The 20,679-nt window shown below is 34.0% G+C and overlaps 1 protein-coding gene and 1 non-coding gene across 15 annotated transcripts in view; one reads left to right on the top strand and one right to left on the bottom strand.

Moving 5' to 3' along the window:
* MLLT10 (MLLT10 histone lysine methyltransferase DOT1L cofactor) overlaps nt 1-20,679 on the bottom strand; it is a 161,278-nt gene that overhangs the window by 135,077 nt on the left and 5,522 nt on the right. The window contains exon 1 of one of the 14 annotated variants that reach the window (XM_032473930.1): nt 12,571-12,687. The exons of 12 other annotated variants lie outside the window; for them this stretch is intronic. The gene's annotated coding sequence lies outside the window, so the exon portion shown is untranslated. Of the gene's footprint in view, nt 1-12,518; nt 12,688-20,679 lie in introns of those variants that run through there. One more of the 14 variants, XM_032473928.1, reaches the window with a different exon arrangement.
* Nucleotides 6,453-6,518, top strand: LOC116661634. Its single transcript, XR_004317587.1, has one exon. It is a non-coding gene; the product is annotated as a small nucleolar RNA SNORD42 (small nucleolar RNA).

The following is a 20,679-nucleotide window of genomic DNA, read 5'->3' as shown; positions in this document are numbered from 1 at the left end:
CACAAGGATGCAAATAACGGCTCTTCTCAAAAGCCAGACTAGAAAATCTAATAATTCATGTTGCATCAGAGTACTAAGAAAGATAATGCCTCAGAAGGAGGAAAAACTTTGACTAAGCCTAGTTCTGGTCCATCCAAACAAAAAAGGCCGAAAAGCAACAAACTGTTTCCAAGTAACTTAACTATGTCACAGAACAAAGCCCAAAAATATTTTTAGGCATACTTTATAAAATTGAGAATTTAACACAATAAAATTTACAATGACTAAAAGTCAATAAACATTTACAAGACATACAAAGAAGCAGGAAATCATATCCCATAATAAAACAAAACCAATCAAACCTTGAACTGTCAATCTTGAAATGACACAAAAAGAATTAGTACACAAGTCCTTTAAAACAATTATTATGAATGCATCCCGTATGTTCAAGACACTAGGAGAAACATTAAACATGTTAAGTAGAAACATCAAAGAATAAAAAGATGTGAACTTCTAGAGAGAAAAATTACAAGGTCTAAGATGAAAAACATACTGTATGAGATTTACAGCACAATGAGAACTAAGTAATAGTTACTAACCAAAATGAAATACAGAGAAAAAAATACTTTAAAAAAATAGAGCACAAGTTAGCTTTGAGATAACTTCAAGAAGCCAAATACACTTGTAATTGGAGCCACAAAGGAGATAACATAGAAAAATATATTTGAAGAAATAATGCCTATAATTTTCATCAAATGTGCAAATTGTTAACACCTAGAACACAGCACTCTTTAAACAAACACCAACAGAAACATGAAGAAATGTAAACCAAAACACATTATAATCAAATTGCCTAAAACCAAAAATAAAGATCTTTAAAACAGCCAGAAAAAAGGGTCATATTACATACTGCAAAATCAAAAGGAAAGTTGAAATGGTTATATTAATATCATATAAAGTAGATTTTAAAATTAACAATATTATCAGGAAAAAAAGGGGATCATTTCACAAAGATAAAGGGTTTAACTGAATAAGATACCAAAACCCTAAATATTTATTCACCTAAAAACAGCTTCAAAATACAAAAAGTAAAAATAATAAAACTACAAGAAGTCCCACAATTATATTTAGAGATTTCATTAAACCTGTCAGAATAATTGATAGAACCAATAAACAGAAAATCAGTAGGATAGAGAAACCTTGAACAATACTAATAACCAAAATAATACCATCAACCAAATTGATGTCAAGCGACATTCATAGAACACTAACACTAGCAAAATATTCCGTTCAAGGACATACGGAACATTCACCAAGACCAATCATATTCAAACCATGAAGTAACTTTTATATTTAAAAGCCTTTAAGTCATAAAAAGAATTTCCCCTGACCAAAATGCAATTAATTTAGAAATCAATGACAGGAAAAAAAAATCAACGGAAAAATCTTGATTTTTGGAATCTAAATATACTTCTAAATAAACAATGGGTCAAAGAAGAAATCAAAAGAAAATACAAAGTATTTTTAAATGAATGAAAATGAAAAAAAAATTACCAGAATTTGTGGAAGGCAGTTAAAAGCAGTAATTGAGTGGGAAATTTATAGCACTAAATGCCTATTTACTGGAAAAGAAACAACTCAAACCAATGACTTCACCTTGCACCTTTAAGAACCTAGAAGAGTAAAGAATAAAGATTAGAGCAGAAATCAATGAAATAAAAAAGAGTAAACAATGAAATCAAAGGCTAGGTTTCTTCCACTTCTGGGAGAATGCAGTAAAAAGTACTTTTTCCTATCCTTCCTACTAAGTTCAAACAAAAATTACGCACCTTATAAACAAAATAAACATATTCTGAAAGGTGGTGAGAAGTTAAATTAACTAGGGACCACAGGACCCAAGGAGAAACATGGCAGGGAGTCTCCTGGGTTTTGTTTTGTTTTGTTTTGTCTGCTATCTCCCACTCTTGCAATGAAAGAAGTCAGCAACCTGAAAGCACCACCAAGCATAGGCCCTCAAAAAGAGTCCTGACAAAAGGCTTCTCTATCTAGACAACAGACAGGGAAGGGGACAGATGAGCTAGAAAGAAAACTTTTAGACACTAGCTGCTCTACTCCAGCAAAACATCACAGAAAAAACTCGCCCTACCCACTCCTGCAAAAGTCAAGTGGGGAACAAACCTATACATCCACCCACATCAGACTATGAATCATGCCAAGACTCCCAATGGGGTAACATAAGAGCAGGTCAAATAGGGAATCAGAAATTTCATCCTCACAGGAAGGTAATGAGCACCTTCCTCTATGATGGCAATGGAGACAACATGGAAAGCCTGGACTTCCACCTCTAGCTGGCAATAATGAGGGAACTGAATCAGTCCTCACTAGGATGGTGTCAGTAAAGGTCTAGCAGAGAGTCAGGACTCCTACAAACTCACAGTGTTAAATGAAGCCACATCCACTGTGGAGATCAAGTATGGAGTCCTAACTCCCAACTCTGCTCAGCATTAATAAGCAGCTTTCTTCAAATGACCACAGAGGCCATACAGGAAACTTGAAATACATCCCCTACCTAGTACAAGGAGATGGTGCCCACACTCATCCCCAGTCCCATGAGTATCAAAAGCAAGCCAGCTAAAACAGGGTTATAAAAGATGCAGTCTCGTAACATAATACAAAATGTTCAAGTTTCAATCAAAAATCAACACTGAGATGTTTATAACTTAAACATCTGACAGAGATGTTTCTTGTATGAAGACTTTAAAGCAACCCTGATAAAAATTATTCAACAAGCAATTATGAACAGAGAAGTGAAAAATACATAACCTCAGCAAAAAAACTGAAGATATAAGGAAGAACCAAATGGAAATTTTAGAACTGGAAAGTACAATAAGCAAAATAAAGAGCTCACTGGATGAGCTGGATGAGCAGAGTGAAGGAAAAAGAAAAGAATCAGTGAACTAGAAGATATTACAATGAAAATTGCCCAATATAAACAACAAAGAGAAAACAAACTGGAAAAAAAAATGAACAGAGCTTCAACGGTCCTTGGGACTGTAACAAAAACATCTGACACTGATGTCATCAGTCTCAAGAAGGAGAGGAGAAATAATGGAGGAATGAAAAAGTACTCAACTAAACAATGGCTGAAAATTTTCTAAATTTGGCAAGACATAAAACTACAGACTCAAGAAGTTGAGCAAATTTCAAACATGATAATCCTCAAGATATCCATATCTAAACACATCTTAAGTAAGTTTCTGAAATCTAAAGATAAGGAAAATATCTTGAAAGCAGCCAGGAAAAAACAGTATCTTATTCACAGGCATATTCCAGAGATATTGTGGGTTTGGTTGCAGAGCACCACAATAAAATGAGTCACATAAATTTCTTGATTTCCCAGTGCAAATAAAAGTTATGTTTACACTATAATCTATTAAGTGTGCAATAGCATTATAGCTAAAAAAAAAAGGACATACCTTAATTAAAAAATGCTTTATTGCTAAAAAATGCTAACCATCACCTGAGCCTTCAGCTAGCTCTAATAGTAACATCAAAGATCACTAATCACAGATCACCATAACAAATTTAACAATGAAAAAGTTTGAAATAGTGTGAGAATTACCAAAATGTTACAGAGACATGAAGTGAGCAAATGCTGTTCGAAAAACGGCGCAGACAGGCTTGCTCAATGAAGAGTTGCCACAAACCTTCAATTGGTTAGGAAAAAAAAGAAACTTAACTGCGAAGTACAATAAAATAAGGTACACCTATACAGGGAAAAAATAACTTGAATAAGAGTAGATTTCTCATCAGAAATCACAGAGGCTTGAAAGATGTGGCATAATAATAAAAGGGGAAGCCACAAGGAAAGTGAAAAAAAAATTAACCCAAATGAAAACAAAAATACATTACCAAAATTTGTGGGACATGGCTAAACCAGTGTTAAGAGGGAAATTTATAACAATGCAAAAAAAAAAAAAAAAAAGTGGAAAAGTCTCAAAATCAACACATTAACCTAAGATTCCACCTCAGGAAACTTAAATAAACTGAAAGCAAGAACAAGGAAGTAAAAAACAAACAATAAGAGCAGACATCACTGAAATTTAAAACATAAAAAGCAAAACCAACAAAAATAGATGGTCTTTGAAAAGATGAATAAAATTGATAAACCTCTATCGACACCTGACAAGTATCAGGAATGAGACAGGGGCTATCAGCAAAGTTCCTGCAGACATCAAAAGGATAACCCAATGCTACCAGCAACTTCACACACATAAATATCACAACCTAGAGGAAATGGATCTCTTCTTGGAAAAACACAAACTACTCCAACTCACCAATCATGAAACTGATCATGTGAAAAGCCCTATATTTTTAAATTTTAATTTGTACTTTAAAAACTACCAAAAAAGCACAACACTGTAAACTGACTATACTTCAATTTTTAAAAAACTTTTTAATAAAAAAATTACTAAAAAGAAATATGAAGGCCCAGACAGCTTCAAAGGACAACTGACTCAATTGTTTAAAGAATTAACGCCAATTCCATGCAGTCTCTTCCAGAAAACAGAAAGTGAGGGAGCATTTCCCAACTCATTTTATGAGGACAGTATTGCTCCAAAACCAAAACCAGACAAACAGTATGAAAAGAGAAAATTACAGATAATATCCCTCATGAATAGGGACATAAAAGTCCTTAACAAAATAGAAATAGAATCTCTTTATATATAAAAGGAATCATATGCCCTGATCAAGTGGGGTTTACTCCAAGATTGGTTAAATATTCAAAATCAGTGAATATAGTCTACCATACGAACAGGCTAAAGGAAAAACACTACACAGATCAATTGATGAAGAGTAAATAACTGACAAACTTCAGAACCCATCTACGATTTTTCAAAAAGCTAAGAACAATAGGAATATAGGTAAACTTCCTCAACTGCATATAGAACACCTACAAAAAAAAACCTGACAGCTGACATCCTACTTACTGGTTCTCATCACTGAGTGAATGCTTTACCCCTAAGGTCAGACACAAAAGAAGTATGTCTACTCTCATCAATCTTAACCAATATAGTGCTGAAATTTCTAGCCAGAACAATTAGGCAAGCATAAAAGACATACAAATCAAGAAGGAAGAAATAAAATAACCCTATTTATAGATGACACAACTACTTACATAAAAAAGCCCAAGGAATCTATAACAAAACTCCCAGAGTAAGTGAATTCAACAAGGTAGTAGGATGCAAGATAAATATAAAAACCAATTGTTATTTCCATATACTACCAATAAAATACGTGGACATCAAAATTAAACATACAACATTATATACAATTGCGTTCCCAAACTTAAAATTCTTTGGTGTAAATTCACATACACAGGACTTGTAAGCTGAAAACTATGCAAAACTGACCCCAAAAAACCAAGAAAGACCTAAATAAATGGAAAGACACAATGTTCATGGATTAGAAGACTCAATATAGTAAAGATGTCAGTTCTCCACAAATTGATATTCTAGTTTAACAGTATTCCTACCAAAGTCCTAGCAAAAATTCTGATATACACAGATAGATTATTCTAATATATATATTAAAACCAACAATACAAAGAAACTAGACAGACAAAACCATTTTGAAAGAATAAAGTAAAATGAATCATCTACCTGATTTCAAGAGTTATTACACAGCTACAGGAATTAAGACAGTTGTCACTCCCAGATATATACACATAGATCAATGGAAAAGAACAGAAAACCCAGACATATACTCAAAAAAGATACTCAGCTGACTTTTTTTTTTTTAATTGAAGTATAGTCAGTTACAATGTGTCAGTTTCTGGTGTACAGTATACTGTCCCAGTCATGCATATATATGTGTGTGTGTGTGTGTGTGTGTGTGCGCGCGCACACGTATATATATATATATGTATACATATATTCATTTTCATATTCTTTTGCATCAAAGGTTATTACAAGATATTGAATATAGTTCCCTATGCCAGTTGACAATGGACAAAGTGCAAGAACAAGTCAATGCAGGAAGGATAGACTTTTCAACAAATGGCACTGGAGTATGTGGACACCCATGGGCCAAAAATAAAAAAAAAAAAGGAAAAGAAAAAACCTTCACCCGAGTCACACACCTTGTACAAAAATTAACTCATAATGGATCACAAATTTAAATGTAAAGCAAGAAACTATAAAACATTTTTTGAAAATCCAATATAGGGGAAAAATCCTTGGGATTTAGAGTTAAAAGAGTTATCAGATTTGATAATAAAAGCATGATCCATAAAATGAAAAATTTGGGAGTTGAATTTCATCAAAATTAAAAACTTTTGCTCTGCAAAACAGAGTTCATTACAAAGATGAAAACACAAGTCCAGCCTAGGAGAAAATAAGAGCAAATCATGTATTTGACAAAGCACTCATGTCTACAATATACAAACTGTCAAACTCCAGTACAAAAAAATTAAGCAAAGGGTGGAATGATCACTATTTAGAAAAGAATGACATGAACAAAGGAACCAACTGATGCACCAGAAGACTGGGGGAGGAAGAGAGCATATGCGGGCAGTGAAGGCAGCAGGGGCTGAGGTTTCCTTCTCCATTCCAAGCCTGATGGAGAGAAGAAGGCAAATGTTCAACTGGCTCCAGTGTATGATGCGATGAATGTTGCCAACAAAATGCGAATCATCTTAACTGAGTCCAGCTGGCTAAATCTAAATCTAAATATTTTCACAGTCAATCAATCAATAAACAAAGAGATTAGAAAATAGGCAAGAGTCATGTATAGACATTTGACCAAAAGAAGATATACAGATATGACTGAACTATTATGCTGTACACCAGAAATTGAAAGAACACTAAAAAATGACTATACTTCAATAAAAAAAGAACACTGGAATGGTCAAATTATGAACATAAAATCATTTTAGAGTTTCATTTAAGGATTTTGGTATATTTAGCAATTTAAAAAGAATGTAAAGAAATAAAAGTCTTGCCAAAATAGGGGTGAAAAAAAAGATGTACAGATAGCAAATAAGTACATGAAAAGAGATTTTCAGCCATCAGGTAATTGCAAATTAAAACCACAATTGGATACCACTACACATCTATTAAATTACTAAATAAAAAGAATAGAGACAATGCTACATGCTGGCAAGAATACAAAAAAACTGGATTACTCACAGATTTCTGGTTGAAATGTAAAATGGTATAGTCACTCTGGAAAACACTTTGGCAATTTCTTAAGAAAACGCTAAACACAGAGCCACCTTACAACTCAGCAATTCTACAACTGGACATTCATGCCAGAGAAATGAAGATCTATCTATGTTTACACAAAAATCTGTACATCAATGTTTATTGTACAACAGCTCTATTCATAATGGCCCCAAACTGGAAATACCTGAGATCTTTCAGCAGCTGAATCATTAAACAAGCTGTGGTATGTCCATAATATAGAATACTAAGTGATGAAAAGAAATGCTACTCTTGATACATTTAACAACCTGGAGGAATCTCCAGAGAATTATGCTGAAAAAACCTAATACCAAAAAAGTTGCTCCATTTATGTAACATTCTTGAAAAGACAAAATCGCGGAACTGAAGAATACATTAGTGGGCAGAAGACCTGAAGAGACATTTCTCCAAAGACAGTCAGATGGCCAAAAGGCATATGAAAAGGTGCTCAACATCACTAATTATCAGGGAAATGCAAATCAAAACTCGAATGAGACAGCATTTCACATCTCTCAGAATGGCTATCATCAAAAAGATCACAAACAACAAATGTTAATGAGGATGTGGAGAAAAGGGAACCCCCATGTACTACTGGTGGAAATGTAAACTGGTGCAGCCACTGTGGAAAACACTATGTAGGTTTCTCAAAAAAGTAAAAATAGAACTACCATATAACCCAGCAATTCCATTCCTAGGTATATACCTGAAAAAAAATGAAAACACTAATTCAAAGAGATACTTGCTAATGTTCATAGCAGCATTATTTACAATTACCAAGATATGGAAGCAACTTAAGTGTCCATCAACAGATGAATGGATTAAGAAGATAGATATAGATATAGATATAGATATAGATATAGATATAGACAGATATATACACACAAACACAAATAAAGTATTACTAGTGAATATAACAAAAAAGAAACAGATTCACAGATAGAGAGAACAAACTAGTGGTTACCAGTGGGGAGAGGAAGGGAAAGGGGCAAAACACCGGTAGGGGACTAAGTACAAACTACTATGTATAAAATAAATACGCTACAGGATATATTGTACAACACAAGAAATTTTGAAATAGCCGTATTTTAAAATATTTTACAATTACCATAAATGGAGTATAACCTTTAAACACTGTGAATCACTATGTTGTACACCTATAATGCACATATTGTACATCAGCTATACCTCAATAAAAAAATAATTTTTTAAAAAAAGAATACCTTAGCAGTTACTAGGGACTAAGCCTGGGAGCAGAAAGAAAGCAGGTGTGGCTACAAAAAAGGGTACCATGAGGCATCCTTGTAGTAATGGAATTACTCTGTTAACTATATCAGTTTCAATATCCTGGTGGTGATATCCTATAGTTCTTCAAAGTGTTAGCACTGTGTATATCGAGTAAATTACAGGATCTCTCTGTATTATTTCTTGTACCTGCATGTGACTCTACATTTGACTCAAAATGAAAGGTTTAATTTTACAAAACTGTAAATAAACAATCCAAAAAAGAAATTAAGAAAACAGTTAATTGCATTAATAACAGCAACAGAAAAAAAGAAAACTCTGGGAATAAACTGATCCATAAGCAAAGAACTTGTACACCAAAAACTACAAAATGCAACTGAAAGAAATTAAAGACAACACAAATAAGTGTAAAGACATCCTATGTTCATGGATTGGAAGAATGCTGTTAAGAAGAAATTGCTGGGGTCGGTGGGTATAGATCAGTGGTAACGTGCAGGTTTAGCATGCATGAGGTCCTGGGTTCAATCCCCAGTATCTCCATTAAAAAAAAAAAAAAAAAGGCAAAAAATAAACCTAATTACCTCCCCAACCACAAAAAAAAAAAAAAAGGAATTCTCATCCTGGGTCATGGGTTTAATAGCCAGTACCTCCATTAAAATAAAAAAAAAATTTTTTTAAATGAAAACATGTCACTACAGAGGTTATCACCTCACACCAGTGAGAATGGCCTGCATTAAAAAGTCCACAAACGATAAATGCTGGAGGCAGTGTGGAGAAAAGGCAACCCTCCTACACTGTTGGTAGGAATGTAATTTGGTGCAGCCACCATGGAAAACACTATAGAGATCCCATAAAAAAACTAAAAATGGAGTTACCTTATGACCCAGTAATCCGACTGCTGGACATGTATCTGGAAAACACTCTAATTGGAAAAGATACATAGACCCCAAGGTTCATAGCAGCACTATTTCCAATAGCCAAGACATGGAAGCAACGTAAATGTCCATCAACAGATGACTGGATAAAGAAGTTGTGGTATATATATATATATATATATATACACACACACACACACACAATGGAATACAACTTAGCCATAAAAAAGAATGAAATAATGCCATTTGCAGCAATACAGATCAACCTAGGGATTATCATACTTGGTGAAGTAAGTCAGATATAGACAAATACGATATCACTTATATGTGGAATCTAAAAAAAATTACATAAATGAACTTATTTACAAAACAGAAACAGACTCACAGACAAAAAACAAATTTACGGTTACCAAAGTGAGAAGGTCAGGGTGGGATGATTTAGGAGTTTGGGATTAGAAGATACAAACTACTATAATACAAAGTAGATAACCAACAAGATCTTACTGTACAGCACAGGGAACTATATTCAATAGCTTGTAATACTCCAAAAATATGAAAAAAAAATGCATATTTGTATAACTGAATCACCATGCTATACAACCAAAACTAATACAACATTGTAAATCAACTATATGTCAATAAAAAAAGCTTTATTTCAAAGTCAAAACAATATTACAAGTTAAAAAATAGTTATGAAAATCCTACACATAAATACACATGAGTAAAGTAAATTAAAGAAATTAGGAGTCTTTGAATATGAATAAAATATCAATCCTTTTATGGCTTGTAATACACGGCTATTTGTTTAAATGACAAAGGAAATATACTCTGACATACATTATCCATACATCAAAGAAATACAAAGGATGGAGTGTGTTTGGGAGAGAAAAACAGCACTTTCTCCAAAAAATCAGTTACCAAAAACAAACATCCATAAATATTAATCATGTGTTGTCAAAAAAATTAAAATAAAAAACTTCCAGAAAGTCTAAATAAAATCAAACTTTCATGCACAGAGATACGGCTCATCTAAATTACTCCATCCTAACATTAAAGACAAAACAAATAAGGTAGGAACTAAGGGGCTAAAACACAAGTATACAATAGCAAAAACTAATAAACCTCAGAAGAGGCCCTTATAACTGATGATATACTTCCTAATCTCACCACATTGATGTTAATTCATTCTGTCCTATTCTAAAATAACATCAAGATGAAGATACTCACATATACATATGTATTTAACAATTCTGGTTACTTGCTTCAACTATAATCTGAAGTATAGCATAGCACTTAAGAACGAGTATCATCTCTGGAGTGCCCAGGGTTCAAAACCTGGTTTACCCATTTTTATGTGACCCTGAAACTCTATGCCTCAAGCTGCCTCACTATTAAAAAAAATAGGTTAAAATAGTACCTATATTTCACTGTCCTGTTGAGGGGGTGAAATGATTACTCCTCTATATTAAGCACCCGACTATACTTGGCACCTGACTATACTTGGCACGTAAACAGAGCTCCATGGTATTTTGCAAATGAGGAAACTAAGGCTTAGAAGATAAACTGCCCAGTCATTAATCTAGTCCATCTGACTCCAAGGTCCGTGATCTTAACACTACTACTATTCTACCTGATATCTCTGCATGAGATTATGGGTTATGTATTTTTTTTCTTTCTACTTATCTTTCTTTCCCCAATTACCAACACTGAGCATGCCTGCCTTATATTAAAATCAGAGCAAAAAAATTTTAAGACAGAAGACAACAAATACTTTGGGCTATGGGACTCAGAGAACAGAAATGCGCTGGTGGCATTCAAGAATAGCACGTAGAAAGTAATCTTTTTGGGTTATTTGTCTACTCACAGCTATGTAGAGGACACAGTACAGAAAGTGAGAATAGGACAGGAGGGACAAGATAGATGGAAAAAGAACAATTTACATCATGTGAGAGCAGTTGTAATTTCTACTTGGCTCTAGAGCAATACCACCATCAACTTCTGACCCTACTATGTAACTATAAAACTGAATTTTTTGTTTGGGGTGGGGGAGGGCTGGGGGAGGGGGTTACCCAGCCATATGCTGCACAGAAATTACATGTGTGAGAGTGAAATACAGTACTATTAGGGAAAATAATATGGACCAGAAACTGTACCAGCAGTTATATAACACTACAGGAAACCGGGAAATAACAAACATATTTGCTTTACAGAAGATAACCTTGAAATGGGGAATTATACTAAAAAGAAGTAAAAAGAAGATAAGGGAGGAGTTCACTCTAAGAATGTGTAATATGCTATCTTTTTGTAGAAAAGGAAGAAAAATAAGAGTCTATATATTTATTAACAGGTACATACATAAACAAGAAAAATGAATTAAAAAACTAGTAACAGTAGAAAGATGGGAAGCAAAACTGGGCAAATAAGAGATAGGTTTAAGAGGAAGAATTTTCACTAAACATCTTTTTATTGTATTTTTTGAAACATGTCAATATATCATCTAACCAAAAGTTAACTAAATTTAAGCTGTTGTAATAATCTAGACAAAAAAATTAAGGCTTAGATGACATCAGTGACTACAGAAGTAGAGAAACTAAATTTACAATGCCTAGGATACCTAGATATCCAGAAGGCAATTATAAATATGGATCTGAAGGCTAGAAAACTTTTCAGGTGATACTGATGCCAAGAGGCATCCAAAAGCACGCATAAGTTTACCTAAGGTGAGGTAATCAAATATAAACAGGCCAGAAGAGCAATCATGTAATTTTAAAGAAGTAAAGAAGTAATGCCCAACAGGAATCCAAAAGGCAATGTTTGAAGAGGCAAAAGAAGAAAACAGTTTCTCAGAAGTCACAGGTAAGGAGTTGCAAGAAAGATGGAGTGATCACTGTTTTAAACTCTGAAAGTGGATCAAGTATAATGAAAATTGGTAAGAAAATTCTGGGCTTGGCCATTTGAATAGCAAACTCAATAGTGATGAACTTAAGGGTCAAATGTAATGATTTAAAGAGTGAATGAATGGGAGTTTGTGATATTTATTTACACCTAAAATTTTTTCAGAAAAGGATTTGAGGCAGCCTACAAATAAAGTACCTGTATTGTAACAAAAAAATTGAAAAATGAACAATGAAAGCCAGTATGAGTGTCATTCCCCCTTATTTAGGGAAACTGCTCTTACCCCTGACTCCAACTATGTAGTTCTAGTGAGGGTTGTCATTCATAGTACCCACCCCACTCCAGCCACAGGGATGGTGGGTACATGATCCAAGACAGGCCAATCAGAGTCCTTCCCAGGATTCTTCAAGAGAGCCCCTTCTTCTGGTAGAAGGGGCTAGGAAGATGAGAGCCAAGAGCTGCCGGCAGTCATGGTTCCAGCCTCATGAAGTAGAGAGTCTGTAGTATGAGAGAATGAAATCAACACGCAGAGAAACAGAGGTAAGAGGTGAAGTCCTAATTCCCACAGGAAGAGGAGGAGAAAACAAATATACTAATAATCAGATTAACTTAACTGATGTAACTAAAGACCAGATTTGGTTCTGGGCTGCCTGGTAGCCAGAACAAAAAGAAAACCAGAATGTGTATCATAGGGCTATCAAAAAGGAGGAAATATACCAGACCCTAAAGGGAGAAAATTTTCCTGATGCTAAATTACTAAGAGTTTCTTGCACATGGATTTTTATTTAAGGGTCACTGAAGGACAAAATGGACAGTGTCCATGATGAGAGTGCTAGCTACAGCAAATGCAGATTTCATATGCTACTGCTTAAAATGACAACTATGTTATATCTTAATCACTAAGCACAACTAAAGAGGCTACACTACAGGAGGCAGTTGAAGAAGCAAAGACATCAACTATGGTTTTATTCTTCCAGGAAGCCTGCTAGTGAAAGAGGAAAAGCAAAAGGGTGAAAAATGTTAAGGGAAAGTAAAATCCATGGGAAGATTCAGAAACGATTGTGAGCTGAGTGGGGAAAAAAATCAACCAAAAAGGACAGATAAATCAAGACCCTGGCAGAAACGGGAAAAAAACTACATCATGAACACAGGTAGTTAAATCCACTTAAAAACTACATCCTCTCCTTTCTAAAATTCCACTGAATGACAAAAAATGGTATGAAGTCACAAACACAAAACAAACATACGGGAAGACAACAGTTATGAAATTTTGGAAGCTAAAAAGCAGCAGTAAATGACTTAACAGATCAGAAAAGGTTGCTGCATAAGATGGGCCCAAAAGCCATGAATCTTAGATCACACAGCACCAAAAATGGGAGGAACTTTAGGTACCAGGCATTAGGGCTAAGGAGGTGCCATGCATAGCAGTGGCACATGTATTTGAGAGAGATGGATTCAAATGAGGCTAAAAACAGGAGGAATAAGATGTAATCTGAAAACCAATCAACCCCCTCAATCCCTTCACTACACACTACCAGGTAACTACCTCTCCCTAAGCCTAGAAAAGTGAAGAAAGGGTAAATGAGAGGAAATCTGGACTTGCAGACATCAGGTACATCTGAGCAAAGGGGTAAGCTACCTAAAAAGAATTAAGTGAAGGGGTTAGGGTATAGCTCAGTGATAAGGTACATGCTTAGCATGCATGAGGTCCTAGGTATCTCCAGTACTACCATTAAATCAATCAATCCCCCACAAAATAAGAATCAACTGAAAATCTAGTTCTGAATCATGAAATTCCAGCAACTACTTGGCTCAAAGAATATTGGTAACCAAGTTTGTGAATCCCAAACAGATGACAGAGGATATTCCTCTGAATAAACTAACCAATTGGTGGCATCCTAACTAAGGAATCCAGATAGATTACCTATAATGAAGCCAATCAGCTAGCAATTTCTGTCACACATACAGAGCTTCCAGTCATCTCATTAGGAACTTGTCTCAAATTCAAATAAGATGGCTAAGAGTCACTAGATTTGTAAGCAAAATGTCCAAAAAAAGATGTCAAAACAAATGGTACAAAGGAACTCTGAGGAAAAATCCCCGGAGCAGAAGAAAACTTCAGAAAACTGAAACAAAACAAAAACGACCATCTGATTAACATCCTCACAGAGTTAAAAGAAAATACTACACCCAAGAAACAAAAGCAGATGATAAAAAATAAATATTCAGAAAGCATAAAAGAGTCTTTAAAATTGAAAGTATAATAGAATTAAGAAATGTAAGTGAAGGGATGGAAAATAAAGAAACTGTCTTAGAAAGTAAAACACAAAGAAATAGAAAACCACAATACATAAAAAATTATAAGATCAGAAACTATAATGGAAAAGAAGCTGAAAAATATTTATGTGTGCGTATATATATATATAACTGAATCACTTTGCTGAACACCTAAAACTAACATTGTAAATCAACCACATTTAAAAAAAAATAAAATTTAAAAACTAAAAAATAAAAAAATTACAAAATCAGTTCAAAAGGTCCAACATACAAATAAAAAAAGAAAACAATGACAACTGAGGAAATTATCAAATAATACCCCCAAAATTCTCCCCTAACTGAACTCATGTGCCCTAACATGATTTACCAAACTGAAAGGACCACTGTGTTTCCAGTAAAATGAGTGAGGAAATGCACACTACCATGAGAAATATCAGAGATAACCTGGATAAAGAAAAAAATATTAAATCCAGAAAGAACAATAACATACAAAGGATGAGAAATCAGAATTTCATTGGTCTTCTTAACAGAAATACTGAGAGCTAAAAAGCAATGGAGAAACATTCAAAACTTTGAAGGAAAGCTAGCTCCAACCAAGAATTCCATATTCAGGCAAAGTATCAATCAAGTAAGATGATAAAACTGTTTCCCTTTTTTGGACTTTTGGAATTTATAGAAAATTGAACATAGAGACTACCTGATTCATGAACCAAATGGAAGATTATATGAAGAAGCAACTAGAGAGTATACAAAAGATCTAGACTTAAATAAAGAACGCAAGGAAATTGAAAATACAAGATAATTATTAATCCCAGGGAAAAAGAAAAAAAATTAACACAATATAGCAATCACAGTATGCTTTAGGCTCAGAAATGAACAAAATATTTAAATAGTCATAATAATGTAAGTATTTCTGTTTAACACTACTGACTTAACCAAAGTGTGTGATATACTGAAAGACAACCTCTAAAACTTAGTATGTCAAGAACAGCTGCTTCTACATTCCTTGTAGAAATACAGAAAAAAATACCAGAAAGAACAGCCAAAAAGGAGTACCTCTGGGTAACGGGGTGAGGGTTCAAGAGCCAAGCAGCAAGGTACTGTTTTTGGTGTGAGATACACTCCTGTAGTACTACTGACTTTGTGCACTAATCACTCTGATAAACATAAAAAATTAAATCTAAACAACAAATGGAATAAACAAGCAAGATAGGCAATGTATCAGTGTACCCCTATGTTTTCATTTCTCTATTATGTAGGCTGGTTAGAAAAGAATACAAGCAAGTATTAAGCACCTACTTCATGTCAGCTGTTGCACTATTCCCACAGTAAAAAAAAAGAAATTCAAGAGAGACACTGGATATTGGCTATTTACTATTTTATCTATGGTGGTAAGCCCTAATCTGCTAACTTTTTAAAATCATCTCTTTCAAAGCCATAGAACTTAGGATGCTACACTGAATTTAAATCCAAATATTAGATGTGAATCAGCAGTAAGAGGAAAAAAGTTAGCAAATGCTTAATTTTGAAAGCATTCTACATACAGACTAAAAAGTTTGTACAGAAATAAAAAGAAAAAAGTTATATACAATATTTTTTAACTGCCTCTAAAGACACCCCATCCCAGGTTCCTGCACTCAGAAGCCAGAGATAAATAATATAAATATATTTGAAAGCAATTTTTAATTATGTAGGTTAAGATAAATCTCCAGTTGGCAGGAATAAAAAAGAACTTAAAAGCTAACAGAATGAACATTAGTTGAAGCTGCGGCAATCAATGAAGACATCAGATCTAACTATACCTTACAGGCTGGGGTTGACTATGACACTACATAGTCCACAGATGTGCTGAAGAACTCTAACTGGGTTCCCTGCATAAGGACAGGAGCTGGTAAGGACCTATCCCACCACCAAAGGGGAGTCTAGTCCCAAAAAACATGGTCCTGGACCACTAGCACCAGAGAAGCTGCACTTATACTCATCTGAGTATGAATGGGAGTCACCCACGAAAAACAGGAAACTCAAGCCTATGCTAAGAGAGAACGTGGGCCCTAAATCCTTCATCTAAAGGGTGCCGGAATCCAAGTCAAGAAACAAACTTAAAAGCTGGTCCAGGGTAATGTACCCCATCAGGCAAACTGATGACAGTTTGCTGGTTACCAACCCCAAATCCATTTCCCCCTTCTTCTCTACTAATAGAATTCTTGGTTTTATTCAACTCATCAAAAGGCCCATATTTTGCAGCCTCTCTAACAATTAAGAGTCAGTAAAATTAAGAATAAATTACTGACTGGGGCTTCCAGAAAAATTAATTTAAGAGGGTAAGTTACCTGGGAGTAGAACCACTTTCACCCCTACCCCCCACTGCTTTCTGCCTGGAACATCTTTTTGCAGTCATGATGACTGCAGTTCCAGCTGCCACGCTGTGACTGTGGGACAACCCAGAAAATGAAAACCATGTGCTAAGGTTGGTATAGCAGGAACACAGACAAAGTCTGAACCCTAATGACTCTACAGAGCTGCCATAAAAGCTTTGAAATGCCTTTCTGACCCGCCCCCCTTTTTTTCTGAGAGTCTTTCCTGTCCTTTTCTCTATTTGGGGGGTAGTGGGGTTGGTAATTAGGTTCATTTATTTATCTTTTAATCGAGGTACTGGGGATTGAACCCAGAACTCCTGCATCCTACGCAGGCATTCTACCACTGAGCTATACCCTCCCCTTAACTCCTTTTAAATAAAGAAATTTGTTAAATTGCTAATTTGCAGAAGCCACTATAATCTAGTCTTTGTTACTAGCAGCCAAATGTAGTTGTTAGAGCAAATGCAAAAACTTCCCACAGTTAACACCTTCCCAAACCCAAGTCAGAGGAGCAAGAATCCCAAGGAAGACAACTCCTAAGGATTAGCTCACAGTTAAAAATTACAAAGCATATGAAGACATCTACCACCACCAGTAACAAAACAAATAAAAGAATTCCAAAATCTGAGGATTTTTAAAGTAATTATGTTTTATATGCTCAAATAAATAAATATAGTGCTTAAGGCAATAATAGCAAGATACTATGAAAAAAGGGGCAAACTGAAAAAATAAAAACAGCAAATCTAGACATGATTTACTCAGAAAAGAAATTCAGACTGGATAAACAATAAACATAAATTTGAAGACAGAGCTAAAGAGATTATCCATAATGCAGAGATAAGATAGAAAATATGAAAGACAAATTAAAAGACATGAAAAAAAGAATGAGAATCCTAAGTAACAGTCCTGGAGAAGAAAATATAATGGGAAGGTGATAATACTTGAAAAGATAAAGCAGAATATTTTCCAAATTGGATGAAAAACATGGAGTCCTTGGAATGAAAAAGGAGATCAACTCTCATGCAGGATAAACAGACTGTCAATAGATTTCTTTGTAGCACAAACAGGTGCCAGAAAACAATCTAAAATAAAATCTTTAGTTACAATAACTATTATCCTAGAATTCAAACTAGCACACAAGAAAGCAAAATAAAGACATTCTTACATGCAAAAAGATTAACAAAGCTTACTTACTACTTATTACACAGAACTTGGGGGGAAAAAAAACACCAAAAATTTTCAAAAATAAAAGGACCCATACAGCAGAAAGAAAACAAAAAACTGGGTGGGGCAAAATATCAATTAAGTAGTCTAAATTCCAAATGACTATAAAAAAAAAAACTACTAATTTGGGAGATTAAAAATTAGGTGGAATTAAAATACAGACAACAATGAAACAGATTCTGCAATGGAAAGTAAGGGAATATAAGGCGTCCTAAGGTCCTTGGCTTTGTTCAAAAGGAATACAAAGATTAACTTTAGACTCAAAGAAAAACATAAAGTATGCACATTAAAATTTTAAAGGCAATCATTAAGAAATAGAATATATAACCTCCAAATCAGCCCAGATTTTTTTTAAAGGAATAAAGAACACTCAATCACTCCAACTGAAGGAAAAAATTGGGGAAAAACACGGTAAATAGCTAACACAAAATAAAATTTAGAAATAAGCTCAAATGTATCATCCGAATATCCTTTATATGTATTAGTACAAATGTAAACAAATAAAACTTGCCTGTTAATACAGATTCTTAGACTATATTTTTAAAAATCAAACTTCACTATATTTACAAGGATGTTCACTGCAGCCCTATTTGTGATTGTGAAAAACTGGAAACGTAAATGACAATCAATAATAAGGGAATTAAATAAATCCTAGTACTTCTGTGACAATACTAAAGCAGATAGAAAGAATGAACTAGATTGGTATATATCATTGTAGCTATGTCACAAGTAGCTGTATCACATACCATAGAACACATATACAGCATATAATTCCTGTAAAATAATACGATACCAGATGGTGTATATGGAAATATACATGTAGTATGAACACTAAAACACAGACGGTAGTATATATATATATACAGTGGTATACTATTCAGTCTTTAAAAAAAAGGGAGGAAATCTTGACATCTGTGACAACATAGATGGACCCTGAAGGCATTATGCTAAGTGAAACAAGCCAGAGAAAGACAAATACTACAGGACCTCACTTATACGTGGAATCTAAAAAACCAAACTCAAAGAAACAGAAAACAGATTGTTGGCTGTCAGAGGCAGTGGTCCTGGGTAGGGAAATAGATGAAGGTGATTAAAAGACAAACTTCCAATTATAAAATAATTAAATTCTAAATGTAATGTATAGTATGGTAACTGCTGTTAACAATACTGTATTGGGTATTTGAAAGTTGCTAAGAGTAAATCTTAAAAGTATTCATCAAAAGAAAAAACTTGCAAGTATCTGAGGTGATGGATCTTACCTAAATCTAATGAGATAATCATTTTGCAATATATACATATATCAAATCATTAAGTTGAACGCCTCAAACTATTCCAATGTTACACTATCAATTATAGCTCAATAAAGCTGGCAAGAAAAAGTACATATAGATGGGAACAACAGACACTGAGAGTCATGGCTGACTCTAGACTGGGGAGAATACAAAAACTACTTCAACTTAACTTTTTAATTTATATTCTTTTTAAGCAGAAGGGAAGACTTGAAGCAAATGTAAAGAAATGACATTTGTTCATTTTGGGTGGGGAAGATATTCATTTTATGTTCTATGGTGTTCAGAACTATTTGTGATAAATGTATATTAGTGTAAGTTTTAATTACTAGAATTAAATATAAATATATAGTTAATGTGGTTAAGTATACTGCATATGGTTTTACAGATTTACAGAGATTTATCTGTATTATGTATGTTCAACAAGCAAAAATTACAAAATTAATTAATTAATTAAAAATAGTGCCACTGTCGATCAATCCCTAAAACCTAGGTTTTGATTCCATCCAGCATTCTTCCCTAGCAATGTAATAAGCCAGGAAGAACTGCAATAAAAAGAGGCAGCACAATAGTGAAAAGTTACAGCTCACTTCCTATAGGAAACAAATCATCTTTCATTTAGAGTCAAAAGAGCAAGACTTAAATAACAAAAATTCTTAATTGGCTTTTGGCTATTTTATTTTTTTGCAAAATCCACTCTCAACATGTTTTCAAGGTAGAATACTTAAATATCTAAAATATACTCTCTGTATCTTATTAAAATTGTATAAGTAAATAAAAGTTCTCATAAATCTCTTCAGCCTATGGTAATTAAGAATAAATACACATCAAATACAAAAATAGTCATCAGCGAGTATTTTAACCTCTAACCGCTATAATAGTGGTTAGTAAACAGTGTAAGTCTAATCAAAAAATTTCAGTAAAAATAAATATTCACTGGAAGTGAATAAAGCAATTGAAGTGCTTTACCTGAACAATGAATGCCTATCTAACAAAGAGCTTCCCTTCAAAACCAACCAAACTTTTCCCTCAATCCCCATCTACTTTTATTTTCGTCTTTCCTTACTTTTTCAACATTCTATCTACTCCTACAACCCCTACTCTCTTCGATGCCCTGTATCAAGTGTCTGCCCAAACCAGGGAACTACAATTGCTGTCTCAAGAACTTTTCTTAGTTCTTCAGCATCCTTGGCAGCAATGTCACTATCAAGTACTCTTTCCTAAAAGACAATTGCCAGGGTATAGCTCAGTGGTAGAGTATGCGCTTAGCATGCACAAGGTCCCAGGTTCAATCCAC

This window comes from Camelus ferus, chromosome 35 (genome assembly GCF_009834535.1).
Source record: "Camelus ferus isolate YT-003-E chromosome 35, BCGSAC_Cfer_1.0, whole genome shotgun sequence".
NCBI classification, from domain to species: domain Eukaryota; kingdom Metazoa; phylum Chordata; class Mammalia; order Artiodactyla; family Camelidae; genus Camelus; species Camelus ferus.
The sequence above is the reverse complement of the archived record's forward strand: the minus strand, read 5'-3'. Positions and strand labels throughout refer to the sequence as shown.